This window comes from Psammomys obesus, unplaced genomic scaffold, assembly GCF_907164565.1.
Source record: "Psammomys obesus unplaced genomic scaffold, mPsaObe1.curated_primary_1811, whole genome shotgun sequence".
NCBI lineage: Eukaryota > Metazoa > Chordata > Mammalia > Rodentia > Muridae > Psammomys > Psammomys obesus.
In genome coordinates, this window is record NW_026587216.1 from 17,035,486 (window position 1) to 17,047,116 (window position 11,631).

Below are 11,631 nucleotides of genomic sequence, written 5' to 3' on the forward strand. Positions count from 1 at the left end.
TTTAAAATTCTACTAACACAAGTCACTCATGTTAACCTTTGATCCTACAAGGAGAATACTTTTTAACAGAATACTAAAATTAAGTCTTTGTCAGAATACACAGAATCGGAGCATTTTCCTCAAAGGGTATGAAAAAAATCTGCATAGTTATACTTGGAGATAGAAAAATTAATAAGTTAGTCTGGTTATTCATGTTAAATTATTGTAGGCTTTGCAAAGAGCATGAAAAGAAAGATCGCTTAAGTTACTCAGTAACAGCCGAGCATGGTGGTACACGCTTTTAATCCCAGTACAGAATCCCAGGCAGAAGCAGATAGATCTCTGTGAGCTCAAAGTCAGCCTTGTCTACAAAGTGAGTCCAGGATAGATGACACTATATAGAGAAACCCTGCCCGGGGGGAGTGGGGGAGGCGGGGGATAAGAAACCATTTGACTCTAATAAAACAGTGATCTTTGCAAACTGCAATACGTTGAAGTACTATATGCCTGTTTTAAAGGGAACTAGATACTTAAAATCCAGCTTCTCAGGATATATTTAAAGTTCTAAATCATTGACAAAGTTTGTTTATTAGGTGAACTACTATTATTTATATTTAGAGGTTGCATATTTTACTTTTACATTTTTTACTTCCGAGTATTATCCCCATTTAATAAATGACTTTTCCATTTACAAGAATCGCTGTGTTGTTCAGATGCTGACCACATTCCTCCTGTTTGCTTTCTCTATTCTCCCTGTCCCTGCAGCTTTCATAAGTCAAATTCCATCTAATAGCTGCACTTCACAGGAATGGAATGAACTTACTATTTTTTTTTTAGGTTTATACTTGAAATCTTTGGTATTCTATAAAGACTTTGTGAATAGGTGCCATGCCCTTTAAATCAACCAGTATTCACTTAAAAATTGTAATGTAGTTGAAACAAAAGGTACTTGTGAATAATCTTACAACTTCCAACTTAAGACTCATTCTACTGATTTGCAATAAGCCAAATTGTTCCTCCTTAGAAACATATCTTGAGGTTAGATCAGTGAGTTTGGATAGTACATTTAAGATGTTGGCAATTAGGAGGCCATCAAAGGACAATATAAAGTTAAGACTGTGGGTTGACCACAGTCTCAAATGGGACACACATTACCTATCTTTGTACGTCATTTACAAAGATCTACATCGTTATGTACACAAAGCAAAAAAAATAGCCAGGGTATGCATGAAAAATGAACTGGAATGCTTTGTAATAGAGCCTAATGAGGATAAGTTGAGTCTTAACAGACTTAATACAAGGTTTGTAGCTGAAGTAATTGTGACCAAGGAAGTAGTACTACCTTACATACAACTAAAGTCCTTGGGAAAAGTGTAGTAAAGTTCCCCTCCATGGACTTCTGAGTTGGTCTTCTCATCTAAGCTTGTTCTTTTAGACATCAGCCAATGTCCGTGAGCTAAGTGTAAATGGAGACTATTTATTTGCAACCCTTATTGCTTTGTAAATTGGGTTAGTTGACTCTTGATGTTCTTGTGGTGTTCTTGCTCCCTCCCAGTCCTTCTATCCTTAACCCCTACTCTTCCATAGGACACCCAGAGCTCCTCCTTATGCTTGACTGTGAGTCTCAGTATCTGATTCGATCCTCTACTGGGTGGAGCCTCTCAGAGGATGGCTATCTAGGCTCTTGTCTGTAAACACGCCAGGGTATTGTTAATAGTATCATGGGTTGGCTATTTCCCCTGGGGGTTTGGTGTCTTGGGTTTGTCCAGACATTGGTTAGACATTCCCTTAGTCTCTGCTCTATCTTTATCTCTGCATATCTTGTAGGCAGGGTAAATTTTGGGCTGAAGGCCTTGTGGGTGGATGGATGGTCCCCTTCCACACTGTCTAGAAGGTAGCCTCCTCAGTCTCCCATGTCCCCCATTGCCAGAGTCAACTAATGTAGGCTCAAGGGGACTAACAGAAGTACCAACCAAAGAGCGTGCATGGACTGAATGTAGGCCCCCTACACATATGTAATCAATGGGCAGTTTGATCTTCATGTGAGTCCTCTCATAAGTTGAGCAACTGCTGTCTCTGACATGGACTGTGTTGCCTGCTTTTGGATTACTTCCCCCCTAATGGGGCTGCCTTGCCTGACCTCAGTGGATGAGGATGAGCTCAGTCCTGATGTGATTTGGTGTGCTGGAGGGAGTTAGGAAGCTTCCCCTTTTCTAAGGAGAAGGGGAGTAGGATGGGGGAAGAGGACTAGAGGGTGGCACCATGAAAAGAGGAGGATGGGGCCTACAATCTACAATTGGGACATAAAGTAAAGTGAATATATATAATTTTTTTTAATTTTTTTAACTTTTATTAATTGCACTTTATTTACTTTGTATCCCCCATTAACCTCTCCCTCCTCCCCTCCCAATCGTACCTTCCCTCCCCCTACTTCACGCATGCCCCTCCCCAAGTCGACTGATAGAGGAGGTTCCCCTCTCCTTCCTTCTGATCTTAGTCTATCAGATCTCATCAGGAATGGCTGCATTGTCATCTCCTGTGGCCTGGTAAGGCTGCTCCCCCCTCAGGGGGAGGTGATCAAAAAGCACGCCAATCAGTTTATGTCAGAGGCAGTTCCTCTCTTCCCATTACTATGGAACCCACTTGGACACTGAACTGCCATGGGCTACATCTGTGCAGGGGTTCTAGGTTATCTCCATGCATGGTAGTTGGTTGGAGTATGGGTCTCTGGAAAGACCCCTGTGTTCAAATTTCCTGGTTCTGTTGCTGTCCTTGTGGAGTTCCTGTCCTCTCCAGATCTTACTATTTCCCACTTCTTTCATAAGATTCCATGCACTCTGCCTAATAGTTGGCCATAAGTCTCAGCATCTGCTTTAATAGTCTGCAGGGCAGAACCTTTATTTATTTATTTTTAATGGTAGGAATTGGGAAAACTAACTGCTGTGTTTCTCAGCTCTCAAAGGTAGATCATAGAGCCGGTACCCTGATTGTAGCTAATGAAACAAGTGGAAAGTAACAGGTTGACACTAGGAATGTGTTCCTGTAAGGCGCTCTGTACATACAGTCTCACCTAACTCTTTTTCTGGGTTGAGATGAATCCATCCCCTACCCCCACAACCCCACCCCACCCCCAGGACTCAGATGATGTTCAGAGGTGCCAGGATATGGGGCAGAATGCAAGTCTCAGATTCGGGCCATGTAAGCCACTACAAACTGAGGGGTTTGATCATTATACTAAGAAAATCTATCTGAAATGTGGATTGTAGGTTTTAAAGGGGGAAAAAAAAACCTTCAAAAATAGAAGGGAATGTCCTTCAAGCCCAGCAACTGCCACTTGGAGGGTTAAGCTATGCCTCACACACACAGAGACAATTATAGCAGCTAGGCTGGTCAATAGTTTACCCCTTGCGTAGAGATGCAGAGTACAGCATGAGATTCTCCCCTGAGTTCCCAGATGCTCACCACCGTCAGCTGTGCACATGGCTGACAGGGGAGGGCTAGAGCTTCATTCCATCGGTATGAACCAGAGAAGCCCTCATTCTTGCTGAGTAAGGCTTTCCACGTGTTCCTGGTGGAGTGTTAGAGGAGTGTCCAGATCACTTTAACCCCTACCTAGGCTCTGTAAGGAAGCCCAATAAATTCATTGGTTCCCCAGAATTAAGTGGGGTGGAATTGTGCCTCTACTGTGAGGAACCTCAGAGGAGAGGTAAACTTTGCTGTATGTCTCCCCAGGAAAGGAATTTTAGCAACAAATGGTAATGTATACTTTGTTAACAAAACAGAAGTTAGAGAGGCCAAAACTACTTTTTTGAAAACAAGAGAGAACATTTATTAGACATAAAGAACGTGGCAGTTTGAGTAAGAATGGCCTACATAGTCATATATATTTGAATGCTCAGTCATGAGGAAATGGCACTATTTGAGAAGGATGAGGTGTGGCCTTGTTGGAAGAAGTGTGGCACTTAGCGTAGGCTTTGAGGTTTCAAAGTCCTGTGCCAACCAAGCCTAGCCCCTCTCTCTCTCTGTCTCTCTCTCTCTCCCTCTCTCTCTCTCATCTGTGTCTCTCCTCTCCTGTCCACTCTGTTTCTGCCTGAAGATCAAGATGTAGCTCTCAACTACCCCATGCCACTATGCTCCTACCATGATGATACTGGACTAAACCTCAGAAACTGTAAGGAAGCCCCAAGTTAACTTTACCCTGGACATTATGTCTCTTTGCTGTGCAACAGTGACTAAGGCCAGGGAATGGGGCATTGCTTTGACAGGCCTGGTCATGCTTTCTATTGAAGGAACACTGAAGATTTGGGGACTTTGGACTTTGACAGGCCTGGTCATGCTTTCTATTGAAGGAGCACTGAAGATTTGGGGACTTTGGACTGGAAAAGGGATTGGACACTTTAATGGGCCATTCTAATAAAAGCATAGAAAACTGGGCCAAGAAGGATTTCAACTGTGGAGTCCCAGCTGAAGAGTTTCAGAGGGAAAGAATATTAGCAAGTGGCCTAGAGACCATTCTTATGATATTTTGGCAAAGAATGTGACTGTTTTTTGCCCTTGTCCTAAAAAAATCTGCCTGGAGCTAAATTAAAGAGTTTTGAATTAATGGCATTGGCAGTGGAGATTTCAAGGCAGCCTAGTATTGACTCTGTCCTATGGTTATTAGTAATCATTATTATGCAGATCTATAATAAAAAAAATGCAAGTTGGATAGAGAGAAATACAAACTGTACAGTTTGAGGAGAAAAGGAACACCAGGAAGTGTAATAGAGTAAGCCCTGTCTCAAGGAGCTAAAAAGTCTAAAGAAAAGCCCAATGCTAAATGGAATAAAGGGAGTGATGACCTCAGAGCAAGACCCTACCCAGCTAAACTTACATTTTGAGAAAGGAATGAAAGGAAAGCTTAAGCACTGGGGGAAGGGGAGGACATCTATAACAGAAAGCTAATGCAAATGTAATTGAAAGGGGTTCATATTCCAGCCCCAGCAAGCAGCAGAGCTTGGCACCTTAGCTTTGGCCTTGTGGTTCTGGCTTTAGAGTCAAGAATACGAGGAAGGGGTTGTGAAATCTCCCTCCCCAGCTAAGTAATACTGCTAAAGTCATGTGTGTGTGTGTCAGGGTTATCTCTTCATAAAGGCCCAGAGAGACCATTGCATGAAACTTGACAGTGAAGCCTAGGTTGTGTTGTAGACCTTAAGATGTTGGGGATGCCACAGCTGTGGGATACCTGCCAAAGACAGCTGCAGAAATGATGGAGAACCAGCCCAAGAGTGTGTTGCAGTCAACAAAGCTGAAAGGAGTTGGAGATCGGATGATCGATTTGGCATCAGACGTGGAGATACAGAATTTGGAATTTGCCCTTCTGGTTTTCAGTCTTCCTTTGGTCCAGTATTTCCTCACTATGCTATCCTTCCTACCTTTTGGAATGGTAATGTCTATTCTATGCCACTGTATGTTGGAAGCAATTGCCCTGTCAATTCTGTGCCATTATATGATGGAAGTATGTGATCGGCCTTATTTTCATTTTACAGGGGCTACAGTTAGGAGGTTGTCTGGAATCTCAGAAGAGACTTTGAACTTCTAAACAGTGTTGAGACTGATAGACTATGGGAAATTTTGAAGTTGGACTGCATGCATTTTTGCGTTGTGATAAAGCTACAAAGCTTAGGGAGGCCAGGGGCTGGAATGTGGTGGTTTGAATAGGAATGGCTGCCATAGGCTCATTTATTCGAATGCTTCTTCACCAAGGAGTGGAACTATTTGTTAGGATTAGAAGTATTAGAGGGTGTAGCCTTACTAGAGGACGTGTGTCACTCAGGTGGGTTTTAAGGTTTCCAAAGCTCCTGCCAGACCCAATCTCTCACCGCCCTCTCCCTCTCCCTCTCTGTCTGTCTCTGTCTGTCTCTCTGTCTCTCTTTTCTCTCTCTGATTTTGGATGGGGATGTAGCTCTCAGCTACTGTTCCCATATCATGCTTGCCACTCTGCTCCCTGCCATTATGATAACGGACTGACCCTCTGAACTGTAGGCAAGCCCCCAAGTAAATGCTTTCTTTTATAAGAGTTGCCTTGGTCATGGTGTCTCTTCACAGTAATAAAACAGTAAGTAAGACAGTTTTTTTTTCAAATTATGTATGAAATAGTCAGTACATAGATATAACAAACTCATGTTGCTATGGTAAAAGCCAAAAACTGGATTACTTAAACAACAAATTTATTTTCTCATAGGTCTGGAGGCAGGATGTTCGAGATTAAGGTGCTGGCAAAGAAGGTTTCATATATATTCAAGGGCTCACTTGCTTTGCTCAGGTGTTGAGCGTGTGCCCTGATGCCTCATTTCTCCTTTGTTTTTGACAAGTTCATATGTGATGCAATGTATTATGGTCATATTCAGCTCCCATTTGTCCTCCTTTGTCCTGCTCCCACTGATGGTCCCCTTCTTTCCAACTTGTCAGCAGTCTCCTGTCTAACATCTACTTTCATGCCTTTTTTATTTGTTCCTCAAGTTGCTTGTGATCATGGTCTTATCGCAGCAATAGAAACCTAACTAGGATGCTTACCAACTGTTCACATGTTGCCTCCCCCTCTCTAGCACATCAGACCCCAGTGCCTCCCTACCTTGCCACATCCCTGGACCAACCGCCATGGTAGAGGGTCCTTCCTAAGTCTATTCTAATTGTCCCTCTTAAAGCATTCTTTCAGCCTCCCGAAACCCAAGTTTACTCTCTACATTTTACTTGTCTGTTTCACCCACCACCCTCCACAGTTGCTCCAGAAAGCAAAGCCTTTCTCTTCCCCTCTATCCTTTGTCCTGCACCTTCTACTTAGAAAAATATCTACACACGGTGCATGTCCAGTTGTTATGGAATGAGTGACATCATAAAACCTGCAACTGGATTATTGGAGAAACTGAAAGTCAAAAGCAAGGGATATTTGAAAAGAAATGTTCAATCTTGAGGGCTGATACTCTCTTGGTCTCATGCTGTGCTACTGAAGGAGAGGGTGGTAGACACAGTCTTGGTTCACGGGAGCATACTAGCTATTGTTACTCAAACAGGTGGAGCTCCCTATACACAATTAGATACAGCTGTCTCTAGTAAAAGTCCTGACTTGAAGGTAGGGTTAATTGAGATACTCAACTCCCCCTTTGTATTTCTCTGCATCTCTCACCCATGCAACACTGGTCCAGAGGGCAATAGGGACCCATGTGTTAGCAGAACCGAAATGAAGAGGACTCCACATAAGCCATGGTGACGAGTGTCGTGGAAAAATGCTCCCAGGACCCAGGTGTCTCATCCGGTTAATTTGTTTTTCTTTCCTCAAGTAATTGGTTTTCACAGAAGATCATGTTTTCCTTCCAGAGAAATGCAATAATAGCACAGTACCACAGAGTTTCAGCTCTGCTTATTTTAATAAAACTTAGCATGTAAAACAAAGTGAAAGAAAAGACATTCAAATACAGTTAAGTTTGATCTCATAAGTAGTCAGAAGTGCAACACAGGCATGGACACAGAAAGGGGCAAGCTGTTAAGGGCTCTGTGAAGGTGTTTCCACTGTGATCGGTGGACATGAACCCTGCCTGGCTGGTGGAGCTAATCAGACAAAGTCCAACTGTCAAAGGTGTGCATAGCAGCCATTCCACTGGAAGGCTGAAGCCATACGCATGATGCATGAGGTTTGTCTCAAAGGATGAACAACATGTTCGCAAATGCTTCAACGCTAAGTTTCCGTATGAACAGAACTGCCAGGTTGCTGTAGACACACAAGCCTATAGTGACACTTTCGGAGAAGTGACCCTGCCAAAGAGGGGGAAAGATGCCTGTGGTATAGAAAGAAGGAGGCTACAAACAGCAGGATCTCACCGTCAGAGGCTGGAAGCCATCTGTTTGTGAGTCTGCACAGGAAGAGCTAATAGTGAAATGATGGCTGTCATTTCTCCACAGATTATGAAGAAATCTTTTTCTTCTTTTCATATGCCTATATATTTGGTTTGTTGGTGTTTAATTTCTTAAGCTCTTTATATGTTTTGGATATTAGCCCTTTGTCAGATGTAGGGTTGGTAAAGATCTTTTCCAAGACTATTGCCTGCTGTTTTGCCCTATTGACAGTGTCCTTTGCCTTATAGAAGCTTTTCAGCTTCATGAGCTCCTGTTTATTGATTGTTGGTCTTAGAGCCTGTGCTGTTGGTGTTCTGTTCAGAAAGTTGTCTCCTGTGACAATGAGTTCAAGGCTCTTCCCCACTTTCTTTTCTGTTAGGTTTAGTGTGTCCAGTATTATGTTGAGGTCTTTGGTCTACTTGGACTTAGTTTTGTACAGGGTGATAAACATGGATCTATTTGCATTCTTCTACATGTAGACATGCAGAAGACGCTGCCTTTTTTCCATTTTTTCCATCTTTGTCAAAAATCAGGTGTCCATAGGTGTGTGGGTTTCTTTCTGGGTCTTCAGTTTGATTCTTTTGATTAACCCATCTGTTTTTATGGCCAATGCCAGGTGGTTTTTATTACTATTGCTCTGTAGTACAGCTTTACAACAGAAGTTCTTTTATTGTATAGGATTGTTTTAGCTATATTTTGTTTCTCCATACAAAGTTAAGGATTTCTTTTTCAGGTCTATAAAAATTGTGTTGGATTTTGATGGGAATTGCATTGAATATTGCCTTTGGTAAAATAGCCATTTTTACTATGTTAATCATATCAATCCATGAACATGGGAGATCTTTCCATTTTCTGGTATCTTCTTCAATTTTCTTCTTCAAATACTTGAAGTTCTTGTTATACAGGTCTTTTACTTACTTGGTTGGAGTTACACAAAGATACTTTATGTTATTTGTGGCTATTGTGAATAATGTTGTTTCCCTAATTTCTTTCTCAACCTGTTTATTGCTTGTATAGAGAGCTGATTTTTTTCTTTATTATTATTACTGTTATTATTATTTATTATAATTTCTTAAAAGATTTATTTATTATGTATACAGCGTTCTGTCTGCATGTATATATGCATGCCAGAAGAGGGCACCAGATCTCATTATAAATAGTTGTAAGCCACCATGTGATTGCTGGGGATTGAACTCCAGACCTCTGGAAGAGCAGCCAGTGCTCTTAGCCTCTGAGCCATCTCTCCAGCCCCTATTTATTATAATTTATTCACTTTATATCCCAGCTATAGCCCCCTCCATCATCTCCTCCCAGTTCCACCCTCCCTCCCACTTTCCCCCCCTCCATGTCCCTCCCCTAGTACACTGATACGGGAGGTCATCCTCCTCTACTATCTGATCTTAGCCTATCAGGTCTCATCAGAACTGTCTGGATCCACTTTCTCTGTGGCCTACTAAGGCCACCTCGCTGGGGGCCAGGGGTGGGGGAGGATTCAAAGAGAAGACAACCAAGTTCATGCCAGTGACTGCCCCTGCTCTCCTTACTAGGAAATTCCCATGGAGACTGAGCTGCCTATGAGCAGGGGTCTTTATCTGAGCAGGGGGTCTAGGTCCTCTCAATGGATGGTCCTTGGTTGATTCATCAGTCTCTGCAGGGTCCCCTGGGCCCAGATTTGTTGGCTCTGTTGGTCTACTTGTGGGGCTCCTGTCCCCTCCAGGTCTTTCTATCTCCCCATTCTTCCATAAACAAGGAATTCTTGAAATTTGCAGGCAAATGGATGGAACTAGAAAAGATCACCCTGAGTGAGGTAACCGAGAAGCAGAAAGACACATAGTGTATACTCTCTCATAAGTAGATATTAGCCATGTAATATAGGATAAACATATTAAAATCTATAGCCCTAAAGAAGCTAACCAACAAGGAGTACCCTAGGGAATAGGCTTAACCCTCATTCAGAAAGGCAAACAGGATAGACATCAGAAGTAGGAGAAGACAGGAAACAAGACAGAAGCCTTCCGTAGAGGGCCTCTGAGAGAGGGTACTGAAGCAGATGCTGAGACTCATAGCCAAACCTTGGGCAGAGGGCAGGGCTGATTTTTTTTTTAATCCACCCACTTTGCTGAAGGAGCATTGTCTGGTAGAATTTGGAGGGAGGGGTCACTTATGCATACTATCATGTCATCTGCTAATGGTGATACTTTGACTTCTTCCTTTCCAATTTGTATCCGCTTGATCTCCTTCAGTTGTCTTATTACTCTAGCTAGAATTTCAAGTACTATATCGAATAGATATGGAGAGAGTGGGCAGCCTTGTCTTCTCCCTCATTTTACTGAAATTGCTTTAAGTTTCTTTCATTCCATTTGATGTTGTCTGCTGGTTTGCTGTACATTGCCTTTATTGTGTTTAGGTATGTGCCTTATATACCTGATCTCTCCAAGACTTTTAACATGAAAGGACTGTTGGATATTGTCAAAGGCTTTTTCAGCTTCTAATGAGATTATATGTGGGTTTTTTTTTCTTTCAGTGTGTTTATATGGTGGATGACATTGATAGATTTTCATATATTGAACCAGCCGTGCATTCCTGGGATGAAGCCTACTTGATCATGGTGGATGATGCTTTTGATGTGTTCTGGTATTCAGTGTGTGAGTATTTTATTGAGTATTTTGGGGTCAATAAGTATTTTGGGGTCATAAGGGAGACTAGTCTGAAAGTTTCTTTTTTTGTTGAATCTGTGTGATTTAGGTATCATAGTCACTGTGGCTTCATAGAATGAGTTTGACAATGTTCTTTCTGTTTCTATTTTGTGGAATAGTTTGAAAAGTATTGGTATTAGCTCTTATTTGAAAGTCTGGTAGAATTCTGTACTTAAAGCATCTGGTCATGGGCTTTTTTTGAGGGGGGGATTGGAAGACTTTTAATGACTGCTTCTATTTTCCTAGGGGTTATAGGTCTATTTAAGTTGTTTACCTGATCTTGATTTAATGTTGGTAAGTGGTATCTATAAAGAAAAAGCATCCATTTCATTTAGATTTTCCAACTTTCTGGAGTACAGGTTTTTGAAGTCAGACCTAATGATTCTTTGGATTTCCTCATTGTCTGTTGTTGTATCTCCCTTTTCATTCAGATTTTGTTGATTTGGATACTGTCTCTATGCATTTTAGTTTGCTAAGGGTTTAGCTCTTGGTTTTGTTGATTATTTGTACTGTTTTCTTTGTTTCTAATTTATTAATTTCAGCCCTGGGTTTGATTATTTCCTGCCATCTACTCCTCCTAGGTGTGTTTATCCTTCTTTTTGTTCTAGAGCTTTCAGGGGTGTTTTAAAATTGCTAGTATGAGATCTCATCAATTTATTTTTTTTTTAATCTATGCACTTAGTGATATGAACTTTGCCCTTAGCACTGCTTTCATTGTGTCCCATAAGTTTGGGTATGTTATGCTTTCATTTTCATTGAATTCTAGAAAGTCTCTCCTTCTTTACTTTCTCCCTGACCCAGTGGTCATTAAGTAGGGAGTTATTCAGTTTCCATGAGTTTGTAGGCTTTCTGTTGTTTCTGCTGTTGTTGAAGTCCAGCTTAAACCATGGTAGTCTGATAAAATACAAGGAGGTATTTCAATATTCTTGTATCTGTTGAGGCTTGCTTTGTGACCAACCATGTGGTCAGTTTTGGAGAAGGTTCCCTGAGGTTCTGAGAAAAGGGTATATTTATTGTGTTTGGGTGGAATATTCTGTAGATATGTTAGATCCATTTGATTCATTACAGCAGTTAGTCTCATTCT